The 12654-nt window shown below is 44.5% G+C and overlaps 1 protein-coding gene across 1 annotated transcript in view; it reads left to right on the forward strand.

Annotated features, from left to right (window-relative positions):
* Nucleotides 1-3818, forward strand: part of TSHZ2 (teashirt zinc finger homeobox 2) — a 203776-nt gene extending 199958 nt beyond the window's left edge. Inside the window, exon 3 of the mRNA XM_042834364.1 lies at nucleotides 2839-3818. The gene's annotated coding sequence lies outside the window, so the exon portion shown is untranslated. The remainder of the gene's footprint in view (nucleotides 1-2838) is intronic.
* Nucleotides 3819-12654: the final 8836 nt, after the last annotated feature.

Below are 12654 nucleotides of genomic sequence, written 5' to 3' on the forward strand. Positions count from 1 at the left end.
TTGTGAACGTAAGAATGATTCTTTAAGGAATAGATTTTGTGCTGCTGTAAAAATCTAGCAAAAGTAGGTCAGAAATGACATCTAGAGATAACGTGTTTGGTACCACAAAGGGACTGTCTGTGTCTTTCTCTTTGGCCTTTTTAGGAGTCCAACAGTTTATTACTGTTGGGACAGCTGCAGCAGGAAAAGGGTTTGAGCCATAGGCTCCCATGGACTTTGGTGGGTGGATCATAGCTTATTTATACACATGTTGTCATTTCATATATCCCTCTAAACCAACACAGGATGATAAGATGCTATTAGCAAAGATCTGGAAATTAACAAATAAAAAATATTTATATATATGCGTTGATGGCTTGGTAATTATTATTAAAGAAAAGCTAAACTTCAATATCTCCATCTGATATTTAGCCTGTGCTGCACAAGACTGGCATAATGAAGTCCCTCTGTCACATTTTCACATTGTAATTTCAGTGATAGAGTTTTCTCACGGTGTTGAACTGCATTACACAAAATGCCCAAACTTTGTGCATCGAGTGCTGTTTGAGCGCCAGCCCGCTGTGCCCCACACTGTGGGTGACAAACTCCCCGCATACTGCCTGAATCTCTGAGACACTTGATAATGAAATACATAAACTATGACCCTTATCGATTAGGGCTCGCACTAATTAATTTCTCAAAGTCCCATCCCAGCCTGCAGTGACATCAATGCAAAAAAAAAAAAAAAAAAAAAAAAGAGAAAAGAGAAAAGAAACAAAACCAAGGATGGAGACCTGGGTTGGGCAAAAGACCAAAGGGTGGAACAGTTATCCCACTGAAATCAGTGCCCACTCCCAGTCAATTTTAGTCACGCATGGACGTTACCATCAGCCAGGTGCACAGAAGCCACCAAGTTCCTACAAGAGCTGCAGGTGGCTGTGAGAGCAGCACTGAGGCACAGCAGCCCGTGTGCAGGCAGTACACACTGCCCTGTGTGAGCTCTTGGACAGCAGGACCCACTGGATACTCTGCATGCCCCATCCATGGGCCGTGCCATCCCAGCCCTGCACTGGGACCGAGCTGATTGTACAGCAGGTCTGACCCCAGAGCCTCAGGACCTTCCTCTGGACAAACTGAAGAGCAGAGGCAGCAGGAGGCAGGCTGTTCAGTTTTCCAATCAAAGCTCTTGATAAATATTTCCCACTGGCAGGGAGCCAGCGTGCTGCAGTTACTTTGCTTCAAACCAAGTCTCCTTCCCACACGGGCCCTTTCACTATTACTACATGCTGCTTAATTGTCCTAACGACGTTCCAGAGGCAGAACAGAATTAACCAGCAGTTACTGCTCGCACACAGCTGTGGTTCAGCACGGCCCTCACATCACTGTGCAGGACCAGCCCACAGTTTGTGCTGCAGCCCAGGACAGGAGCTGGGCGCCGTGTTATGGCAGTGTTCCTTCATGCCACGGGCTGCAAAACCCACTTGGAAAGGTAAAAATTTAAATGCCTGTGGCACCTCTGCAGGCCAGGCTCAGAGCCTTGCGCAGTGCAAGTCATGACTTTGCTCAGTGTGAACACTCTGGAGCGTTACCTCTGAAACCTACTGGCAGCGTTTTAAAGCAGCAGCATGCACTGCTTTTAGTGTGTGTAAGAGGGAATAATGATCTGAGGTATTCAGCTTCAAATGGACTTCCTTGAATTCTCAGGTGCCCAAAATCTCACATTTAGCTGCCGACGCCTCTTCTTTCCTTCCAGTTTCTCCACTGAAGATCTGGGTTGCCAGTGCAAAACAGCATCTCTGTGAGAACTGAAGGTGTAAGGATATTGTGAGACAAACAAAATTATTAACTAATTAGCATGGACTCAATGGATTTTTTTCGTTTTCACCTGGAATTTTTTTTGTGAAGCTCAGTTTGTTTTACTTACATAAAAGCTGCCACTGAATTTCCAGTTGATTTAGCTGGAATACATGGAACGCACCTCAGGATTTGAGTTGTGTCTGCTGAAGTGTGCACGCCCTTGAACAGATATATTTTTCAGTGACATATTTCTCTTTGCCCGCTACTGGTGTGTTTTTTTCTTTCCTGTGCTCTCTCTCCAGATTGACTTTCACTCCACTTATTGCTTGCCTCATTTCTCACCCTATTTTTCCTTCTTTTTTTTTTTTTTTTTCCCTACTGCTTTTCTCAGTATTTTTCTCCCAGGTTATGAGCAAAACAGAACTCAGCTACGAGCTGAACTTTTAAACCCACATCTTGGATTAAGTAAGGCAAGCCTCCTCCATCTCCACATGGAAGTAACTTCACAAGGAGAGCCACTTAGCACTTTTAGGCAATGCATAAAAGGAAAGGTGGATGCTGGGGAAGGGAGGTGCACAAGCAGAAACAGCTCAGGAATAGCCCCGTAACTCAAGCACAAGGTGGACACCAAGGTGTCCAGGTCACCGTGAGGATTTTAGAGCATGACCTTGACCGGCTGTAAGATGAAACTCTTCATGTTGAGCCAAGTTAAAACCTAACAGAGAGAGCAGCAGAGAGCGATGTGCTCAGAGCACCTGGCAGAGCTGGCACACTGACTCGAGGACTTGTGGGTCACAGAAGAGAATCAGAATCGTTTGAGTTGAAGGGGACCTTGAAGGGTCATCTGGTCCAACTCCCCTGCAGTGAACAGGGACATTTACAGCTCAGTTGGGTGCTCGGAGCCCCGTGACCTCCATGTCCTTGCCTTTTTGTGAGCCTGTGGGTGCATGGCATAAAGCAAAGCTTCATTCTACAATTTCACTGAATGAAATCCGCATTTGATCAAATCTGGGCATGTGGTTAAAATCTTGGTAACGCTGGTTCCTCTTGCTCTGCTTGCAGGACGAATGCCTTAGCTCCAGCTCTCCAGCCCAGGCTCCCACACCCAGCCCGTCTCTGCGCATCACCCCAATCCTGACATTGAACTCACAGCAACCCGGACCGAGAAGACTGCCAAAAAATCTCCAGCTATTCTTCTTCATCCTCACTAACAATTTGGTAATGAAGTATTGATTTCCACTCTCCTGCTTATGGACGATATTAGATTTTCATTGATAAACTGCACTGGGGCTGTCTGGTCTCCACTGTCCCTTTTTGCTGTCACTAAAACAAAGTGCCACTGAAGTAAGATAATGACTGAGAACATTGATGTACTTATTTCGTCAATTTGTAACACTTGACAGGAAAAAAAAAATTCTTCATAGTTTAATGTCCAACTGTTCTACACAAGATGCAGTCACATTGGAAGCTTTACTTTTCATGGTAATGTCCATTTCCTATTTATAACCCCTTTGGGATAGTTTGTCTAAAGGAAATGTTTCTATTCAGTGCAGCTATTACTGTTGCACCTGGGTTGCCCAATCCAGTCATTGCACTAGGGATCAATACATCACAGTAAGTACAAGAATTATTAAGTTAAAACAGATTCTGAGCCAAAAAACCTCTGAACAATGTTAATCTTCTGTGCAAGTTGTTCAAATAGTTATGCTTAACCATGTTGCTGCCAAAGATTTGTTTGAAATGGATTATTGTCAGTTTGTTCTATTCCTCAGATATATATATATATATTTAAATCTCCGTTACGGTTTATGACGGGACGTGCGATGGAGTGGTTTGTAGACAGAAGTACTGTTGTTAGATTGCTGAGCGTTATGTGAGCGTAGGTATATCTATATATAAATATCACTGTGCACGTATCTATATATAGATATAAGATAACACAGTGCAAGTCCTTTCTCAGTTAGGTGCGTGCAAATCCGGATCTCTGAGTCGGAGCCAATGGAGCCCCGTTGGGTTCACGGCCTGCTGGGAGGTCAGGGCTGCCGGCCCGGCCCAGGGGGAGGGCTGAGGATGGCGACTTCAAATCCTAACTTTTTTCATTAAAACTTTGAGCTCCCGATTTTAATTTGTGGAATATTCACGTTAATAATGAGATCTAATTAAGACATCCATTAAAAGCCCGTTAAAGTTAATTTAACGTAAAAATTCCAATAGAACTGTATTAGATTTTCTCCATTAAATTAACGTTATGGATTTTTAACGGATGTCTTAATTATACATTATTATTAACGGGAATACTGTATCACACAGATTAAAATCGGGTCCCGAGTCAACTCACAAGAGCTGGCTGGGCGTGCTGATGCCACCAGCACGACCCGACGCACTGCCTGCAGAGCCCTGTTTGCTCCAGCCGAGCTTTTCCTGGCAACTGGAGCAACCTGCAGCAGACAAATCCATCTCTGCATTTAACGATGAGCTTTCCTGAGTCTCAAAGGCAGGATGTGCCTGGATCCAGTTGCAAACCGTTACTCCGTCGCAAATGAAATATTCAAAGTACGCTGGGCACAATTTGAGAATTGGATTTTTCTCATGCAAGAGAGAGGGCTTTGGGCTGTCTTCTACTATTATATTTTAGACATTCAAGGATAAAATTCGAGTGCAGCATTCACAACATCGGACTGAATGTGTTTACTGTATCCCCCTTTGCTTTTGCGCTTGGGCCTCTTTTGGAGATGTTTGGGAAATTTTGACATGATCCCTAAATTCGACATGGAGGAGAAAAAAAAGGCCCTTCTTATTTACCTCCTAGGGAAAGAGTTGCCCTTATGCCACATATAATAGCAAATTGCTTTTTTTATGGCATGCATAACCTAGATGGGAAAAAATATGGCGCTTGAGGGAAGGAGGGAAAAAGTAAATGAAGTTCCAGGAATGTCATTCTGAAGTAATGAGGCATGGACAGAAAATATACCCCTCACATCATCGGATTGAGATGGCAGTCGAAATAGCTTCATTGAAGTGTCAGCACTCATCCATCAATCAATCATCCACAAGGAAAAATAGCGACAGTACAACGGGGCGGCTTTTATGGGATTTACTCATGGGCATAGGGAATAGCAGCTCAAATGTAGTTCTGACATGAAAAGCAAGGTGCTGATATTATTTTTTATGATGGGAGGATCATAAAGTGAATTGAGAACAGTGAGGTCTGTCTTTGCTTAACCTATTCAACTGGAAATGAACGGAGCTCAACTGGAAACGAGCAGAGCCTTCAGATGGGTTAAGATTGAAGCCTGCGCCGTGCTGAGTGCCGTCCATTGACAACAAAATTCTATTAAAGCAAAATCAATGCATTAGCATCGAGCTCTGCAGAAGCTGTTAAATTGCACAGCCCAGTTCAGAGTTATTAAGTGAAGTTACACAAGGTGAGGGCCCGCAGCACAGACCCAAAGGCAGCGCCGCAATAAAACGCCACTTGGGAGAAACTGCCAGCATGGCTCCATCCCCGCTCCTTTCCTGAACTTTTGTAGGTGTTAGAACACTGCTGGCCTCATTCTGGCCCTTGATGGGTGAAAATCCCACCGACTCCTGCTCCCACTGGTTGGTGTCCTGCAGTTCCGCCGTGACAGAAATGTGACCCGGAGCTGCAGGAGGGCACCCCCAGCCCAAGCATCGGGGCTGTGCAGGGCACCTGCTGCTCACCTTTGGCAGAAGAGAGGTGTTCCCGTGCCTGCAGCAGGCTGTGGTTGTGCTGGTGGTGAGGAGGGGGGCCAGCATCCATCACCGCCTCATTTGCGAGGGCTTTCTGGCTGTCAGGGCTGGAAGCACGGTGGATCCGGGGCTGATCCCACCGAGGGAGGGCTGGCTCGCCCCACGCCTTGCTTTGCTCAAGAAGCTTTGCTCTGGCACAGGCAAGTGCAGGGACAGCTACTTCATTTAAAATCTGGCCACAAACCTTTATTACACAGTGCTAAACCTTGATTATTTTGCCTGCATCGCTGTCCTCTGGGAACATTTTATATACACATTTGAATTAAGTGATTTTTTTTTTTTTTACAATAAGATATAAAAAAAGAAAATGTACGTCTCTCCTCTCTCTTTCTCTGTATGAAACTGGAAGAGTTGATAGTTTATCTGTCATATAAATCAGGTAACATAGAAAATCATTGCATCTTTTCTCTGTCGTATCTACTCAATATCTATCGCTCTGACTTTTATTCTTATTGGAGATCATCAAAACATTAATTAAAAGCCTGGTGATCAAACAGCCGAATATTTATGATTCACGTCCTTGCTTATTAACAAGTGGCATATTGATACACCACGTATCCAAGCTGTTTATGCTCTTGCACTGCAATAAAGCAGCAAGAATTGTTACCTCTGTACACTGCTTTGAGAGATTTATTCAGAAACCAGAACTCCCTTCCTGCCCCCATACGTGTCAAAAAAAGCCATATCACCTTAAAAATATATATTTTATTTTAAAAGGGGGAGACAAAATTAGCATCGCTTTGGAACCTAATATATAAGAATTCCAGTATATCTGTCTCAGGTGTTTTTCCAGGCCTTTATTATTTCAGTTGAGAAGGAGGACACTTAACTTTAAAAATGGCTGTCATTAGTGCAATAATAATTGTCGGTTTAAAAAAATCTTTGAGAATCCACTAACAAACCTACCTAGTAATTACTTGTCAGTGCAACTTCATCATGATTTTTATTACCTACTTGTGAAAGTATTTACAGGACTGACCTCCCGAGCTTTTTTAGAGATCACGGAGGGTATAGGAAGTCGTGTTTAAAATCAATAATTATATATTAACACAATAGGGGTTGAGGCCTTCCAAGCCATCTTTGCAGGCTGTGATGCAGGCTCACACTTCTGCAGGGCAATCACTGTTTTCCTAAGTTTTAGTCTCAATTCTTTCCTCCATCACATTGTGACAAAGCGCCCTGTTTGCCACTGATCCTCTGTGCCCTCTGCCCCTTGGGCAGATCCCCAATGATGTGTGCAGGCACAGATGGGCTTTGCATGGAAAACAAACAGCAATCTGTGATAGAAGGGCTGAGTACAGAAAAGGCAGGAAAAACAATGGGGTTCGGGGCAGCCCTTGGGTAAGTGCTACCCAGAGGGATTTGCTGTTAGGGTGCTTCTCCCTGCTAATTACAATGGCCTGACCCTGCCTGCAGTCTGTCCCCAGTGCCAGCTGGCCCTGGGATGAGTCCTGCAGGAAGAAGACACTGCAGCCAAACCCACTGAGGAAATAGATGGCCAAAGGTGGCAGACAGAGGTTTCCATGGACGTTTCTTTGCAGCACAGTGGGGCTCTGCTCAGTGCTTGGGGACAGGCTGGGCTGAGGCCGTGTCCCCATCCCCAATGTAACTCTCCAGCTGGTCCAAGTGTTCCTGCGACGTGGAGGTGGCTCTCTGTCACACAGAGCTTTTGTCTTCTCAAACAGATATACGATGCAATTTATATTTAAAATTCTCTCCATAAAGACAGTATTGATCACAGATTCCCAATCAATACATTGCAATTACAACGGGCTTTAAGGGCCATCTGTCCCCAAGCAAAAGAACTGATATAACCACCTCTATATTTTTTGAAAAACCACTACTGCTGTGTGCCCATCCTCCTGCACAGCCGATGCATCATTTTTGCTCCCAGGAAGAGGTGGTTGGGAGCTGCATAGCTGTAATTCCTCTTGCCTGCCCCACACAAAGTGACAGGGGACAGCTTCTCTTCAGGCTACAAAGTCACTATGGGGTCCATGGTGACTTTGCTGGCTGCTTTTCCTGCTGCCCTCACACGTGAGCCACCCGCTGCCTCTTCCCTTCTTCTTCCCACCCCATCTGCTGTAGGAAATGATCCTCCAGGCATTACTGAATTTCTCTAAAACAAATGACTCTTCAGGAACACTGCTGAACAGTTTCAGTCGGGCACCAGGAGGTACAAACTGAGACTTTTTTATGTATGACACTCTGGGCCACAGACAGAAACATTGCAGATTTTGTAAGGGATAAAACTACACGCGTCTAACAGTAGATTTCAAGTCATGTGTCACCAAATTAAGGAGCTGCTTCATCAGCACCTGAAGCAAACGCACTCCTTTCTGTTGATGGCACTGAATAAATACCCACCACAGAAAGAAATGCTGCCTGCAGTTTCCTTTTCCTTCTTTTCTTAAAGCAGTTTCCTGCAGTATGGCAGCACACCACAAGTACAGAGTGCAGGGTTTTGTTCTCCAAATGTCTTTGGAGGGGAAACGAGGGAATACAAAAGCGGGGACAGCAGAAGCTGCAGTCAGACCTTCGCAAGTGATCGTGTGCCAGGAGCAGTGGTCACATCCTGAATGCAGCTGTGTGGTGTAAATCCAGAGTAACTCCTTCCTTTGGGTTCGGTTTACTCACAAGAGCCAAGCGCAGTCCGAGCAGTCCTCACCTCGGATTCCTCACGTGTTTAGAGGGTTCTGAAAACAGCTTCAGCAAACAGTCTCTGGGTTGGCGCAGATTAAATCTACAGCACAGTCTGCACTTACAAGTTGTACAGTTATGTCAGGGAAGTGACTGCAAAAACTTCTTGTCGAGGTGACTACACTGGTAGGAATCCCAGTGTGAAGCCAGTTGTAGCACTAGACAGCAGTGCAGCCCGTGTTGCATTGCTGGACCACTGTTACAGCAGCAGAAGCACTTCTATCCCAGTACACTTCAGCCTGCGCTTTGGCAGCTCGGTGTTTTTTGGCAAAAATATTAAGAATAGGTAAAGTTTAAGCTGGCGCTGCTCTTTTTGGTACCAAAGTGTCTGTACAATATTTTCTTGGAGAGTATTTTAAAGATTAAAGCAATGGTACCTCTGGGCCCAACCGCAGTCATAAACCTCCAGTTTGTCCTCACTCACAGCTCATGAAACGGCTTCAGGCCTTTGTAGAAAGCCCTGCTGGACTTCACACGTTCACCCCAAGCAGGTCGGGCGGCTCTGCTGAGGTCACACCACCTAGCTTTCCTCCGAGTAAAGACAACAAATTCTCTCCATAGACACCTCAGATGAGAAAGCAGGAAATAAAGATGGACGTTTTAAAACGCAAATGGAAATAAAACCTTGCTGAGTGCAGCCACAGCACAGCGCAGCCATGGCGCTCCCCCCCGCTGGGTCCCTCCGTAGCTGTGCCCACCTGCACTCAGCACCAAGCGAAGCTGCAGATCTCTTCAGGATAGATGAAGCAATGTTTTGGCTTTAGAGCACAGCAAATGCTGGAATGTGCAATACAGGTTGCAAAAGCTGACAAGCTAAACAGTTCTTATTTGGCTCAGGGTACTTAACTGTCGTATGTCTCTGGTACGAGATTCCCTCCCGCCCAGTGCTCAGGCACTCTTATTTGTCCTTTCCTTTCTTAGGGTCTTTTTGGTGTTTTGTTGTTTGTTTGTTTGTTTGTTTTTCTGGAGCATTTGTTTTGTCTTTTATTATCTTGGATACGTCAGCACAAACCGTAAGAGATCCAACCTGGTTTCAAATCAGAGCATAGATGGCCATCATGGTGAACCTCTCAGGTTTGCCGTGCCCCAGTGCTTGCGGTGTGTGGTACGTTCCCTATTGGCAGCATCTTCAGGTTACATATATGACCCGTGGTGTTAGTTCTAGCATTTTGTTTAAAATAATAATAATAAAATGAATCAAGAGCTTATTTCTCTTTTAAAAAGAAGTGTATATATTAAACAAATTGCAAAATGAAAGATTAAAGGCATTTTTTATACGAGCAACGCAAACGGGATTCCTTTCAAAGAGGACTGATGGGGACTTCTGCGTAGGATGTTGCAGTGCTGCTGCACTGACTTTGAGACGAGCGCATGCTGTACAGAATACATTGCCTGTGTCCCTGGGCGGAGGGGCAAGCTGCTCTTCGTGGTGCACTGCAGCTTGTTGGGATGGAAAGTTACGCCTTCGATGCATTTTTATACTGTACATATTTGTATATATTAACTATATTGCCATGTTCTGAACACGGATTTTGTTATATCTGCTTGTTTCTGTTTCCTACAAACATTGGTCCATAGCAGGGGATTTTTATTTTGATTTTTTTCTCTAGAGAATATGCTTGTAATTTTTGTTTGTTTCTCTTCTTGGTCGTCACCTTTAATGGCTCATACAGGAATTAGGGATGGGTTTTTTGGAGGAACTGAGAGAAGCAAGGCTGTGTTTGCATGAGAGCTGCCCAACTGCTGGCTGTACCGGGGGGTGGGGGGAGAGGGGAAAGCTCACTCAAGTTTTGCTTTTAAAGCATGCTTTGTCCCATGGGAAAACTCATACACGTACAATTATTCTCTTTGTATTTTATCTAATAGTGCCTGAATTTTTTTTTTTTTTTAATGTCTTCTTGGAGGAACTATTCATAATTGTCAAAATTTGAAACATTAGCTTAATTTCGTTTTCATGACCTCTCATTTCTCCCCCTTATTTATTTTGTTGCTGTTTATAATGGGCCCCAAGGCCGTTCCTGACATCGCAGCGTTCCTCTTCCACATTAAGGATGTTTTTAAAATGACTGAGATCGTTGAGCCAACAGGCTGCTTTAATCAAAACCATGTTTCACGCCGTTCCGATGCTACCAGCGGTCGGAGCAGCGCTGTGCTGGAGCACCGTCCCACCTAGCGGTGCAGCTCCGCACAGCGCCCGGCCTGCAGCCAGCGCTGCTTCCAACTGCTTGCTTATTGCCACCGACGTAAACGAAGCAAATTGAAAATGTTAATGATACATATATTTTTTTTAATATATATCTGGTTGATTGCTCAATAAATTTGTATAATTTATACGAGAGGAGATTACCGCTTTTATTGTTTTGGGTTCCCCCAGACCGATTATTAACAATCAGGACCACGTATCTCATTAAATTTAAATCAGGGCAAACCTATTGAGCGAAGGCCTTTGCTGATGTGCAGGACGCCTGGATTCCAGCGCGTTTAGGAAGTATTTCTGTGGATGGTTCCCAAGCGTCGGAATCTCCCAGTAGTGATTTCGTGTCCTGTATTTCTATCGTGGCAAATGGGTGTTAAAAAAAAAAAGAATCCCTCAACTTTACCACAGAAAACGTTACTTTTTATGCCCAGGGATTTTTATTTTTATTTTTTTAAATAAAATCACTGCAGTTTTAGAACTGTAATTAAAGCCCTGAATAATAGATCACACATCTTTATCTGTTGTGTTTAAAAGGAAAAAAAAAAAAATAGCCCAAACTGTTCACATAATCCTGAATGCCTCATTTCCATAAAAAAGGTTTCTATACATATATTATTTACATTTTTAAACATGGTAATTCTTTCCTTTGTGGCATAAAATGTCTCTTTTCCACTGCAGCTATTGGAAAGCGACTGCTCACATCTGAAATGTTATCATAATTTGCATCAGGAAACCCAACTGCAGACATTAAGGACTTGGGTGTGTTCAATTATGATTTTGCTGGAGGCTGTCCCTCATTTTAATGCTGCACTCATTGAACTACCTTTCTGAAATCTAGCTGATACGGTTCACCATAGACATGCTTCACAACATCATTAGCTTTGCAAATGGCTTCATTTCAGTCGATGCAGACTTCAGTTTTGGCCAATTGTAAAATGGAAATTTGAAAAGGAAAAAAAACAGATGCACTTAAAACATGAAAAGAATTATTTATATGATAAAAATATATTTAGATTTTCAAAGCACAAGACTGAACAGAAGTGCTCTTTTTATGCTTTCTGAAGATGTTACTGTTAAAAGTCTTTCTACATCAGGCTTAATAAATCTGTAATGACATTTGATGGATTGATTTTTGTGTGGGTTTTTCTTTTCTCTCTTTCTTTCCCCCCTCCCTTCTTTCTGTACGGAGAAGAAAAGGACTGACCTGGAGAGGCAGCGGGAGTGAAAACCACAGGAATGTGCCCGTTTTAGTGAAACTCACCAATGGTGCAGAGCAGCCTCCCTTCCCTTAGATGATAATCTTAAATAAGAAGAAAAAAGGAAAAGGAAAATCTAGCGACACCATCCTGAGTTTGTTTCTGCACATCCTTCTCCTTCCCTCATCTGGCTCCTCTGACCACTCCATGCCTGGGTTATTTATGATGTAATCTACAGCGAGGCATTGGGCCGCTGTCACACAAATCCAGGGCTCGCCAGCCATAAAGCAGGCATGATTGAGATACCAAATACCCTTCTCTCAACTGCTCCACCTCAGACGGATGGCTCTGTTTAACACTTAGTTTCCCTAAGCACTCCCTTGCTCCCCGTAACGCTCCTCCGACGCGGGCGATGCCTCACACCGCAGCTCCGCAGCTCGCGCCGATGCCGCACGAGCCACCTCCTGTTATTTACTGCAGATGAGGCCAGGCCAGCTGTGGCAGAGACTCCCAAGACTTGCACGCATTAAATTGTGATGGGTACAGCATCACCTGTTGGCTGCATGTAATTGCCATCGCTCCTCCTTGGGGTGATGAAATAGGAGACGACCTGGAGCCAGCTGTGCGGAGGCAGCGGAGGCAGCGGCACGGCCCCAGCACTGCTCCTGACCCCAAGCCCTGCTCAGGGGTACCCAGCCAGCACCATCCTTCCCTTCCTGCCCAGCCTCCGACCCTCAGCGCTCAGAGCCAAGTACTGCTGCCCCACCACATTCCCATCTGCAGCCCCAAGGCCCATCCTGCACCCAGGCAGCAAAGGACGAGGGCCGCTCTCCCACTCCTGCCCTCTGGGTCAGTCATTAGCAAGAGCAGTTACGAGCCAGTGCCTCGGATTCTGCAGTATGGGTTGTTGTTGGGATTTTTATTTTTTTTTAAGGAATATATTGCACACATCTCAAGAAACCCCTCTAGGGTAAAATAAAAAAAAATATATAGATGGCTAAAATAACAAATGAA

The sequence above is a fragment of the Centrocercus urophasianus genome, unplaced genomic scaffold (genome assembly GCF_019232065.1).
Source record: "Centrocercus urophasianus isolate 14NV4802_14NV808 unplaced genomic scaffold, USGS_Curo_1.0 seq_46, whole genome shotgun sequence".
Classification (NCBI taxonomy): domain Eukaryota; kingdom Metazoa; phylum Chordata; class Aves; order Galliformes; family Phasianidae; genus Centrocercus; species Centrocercus urophasianus.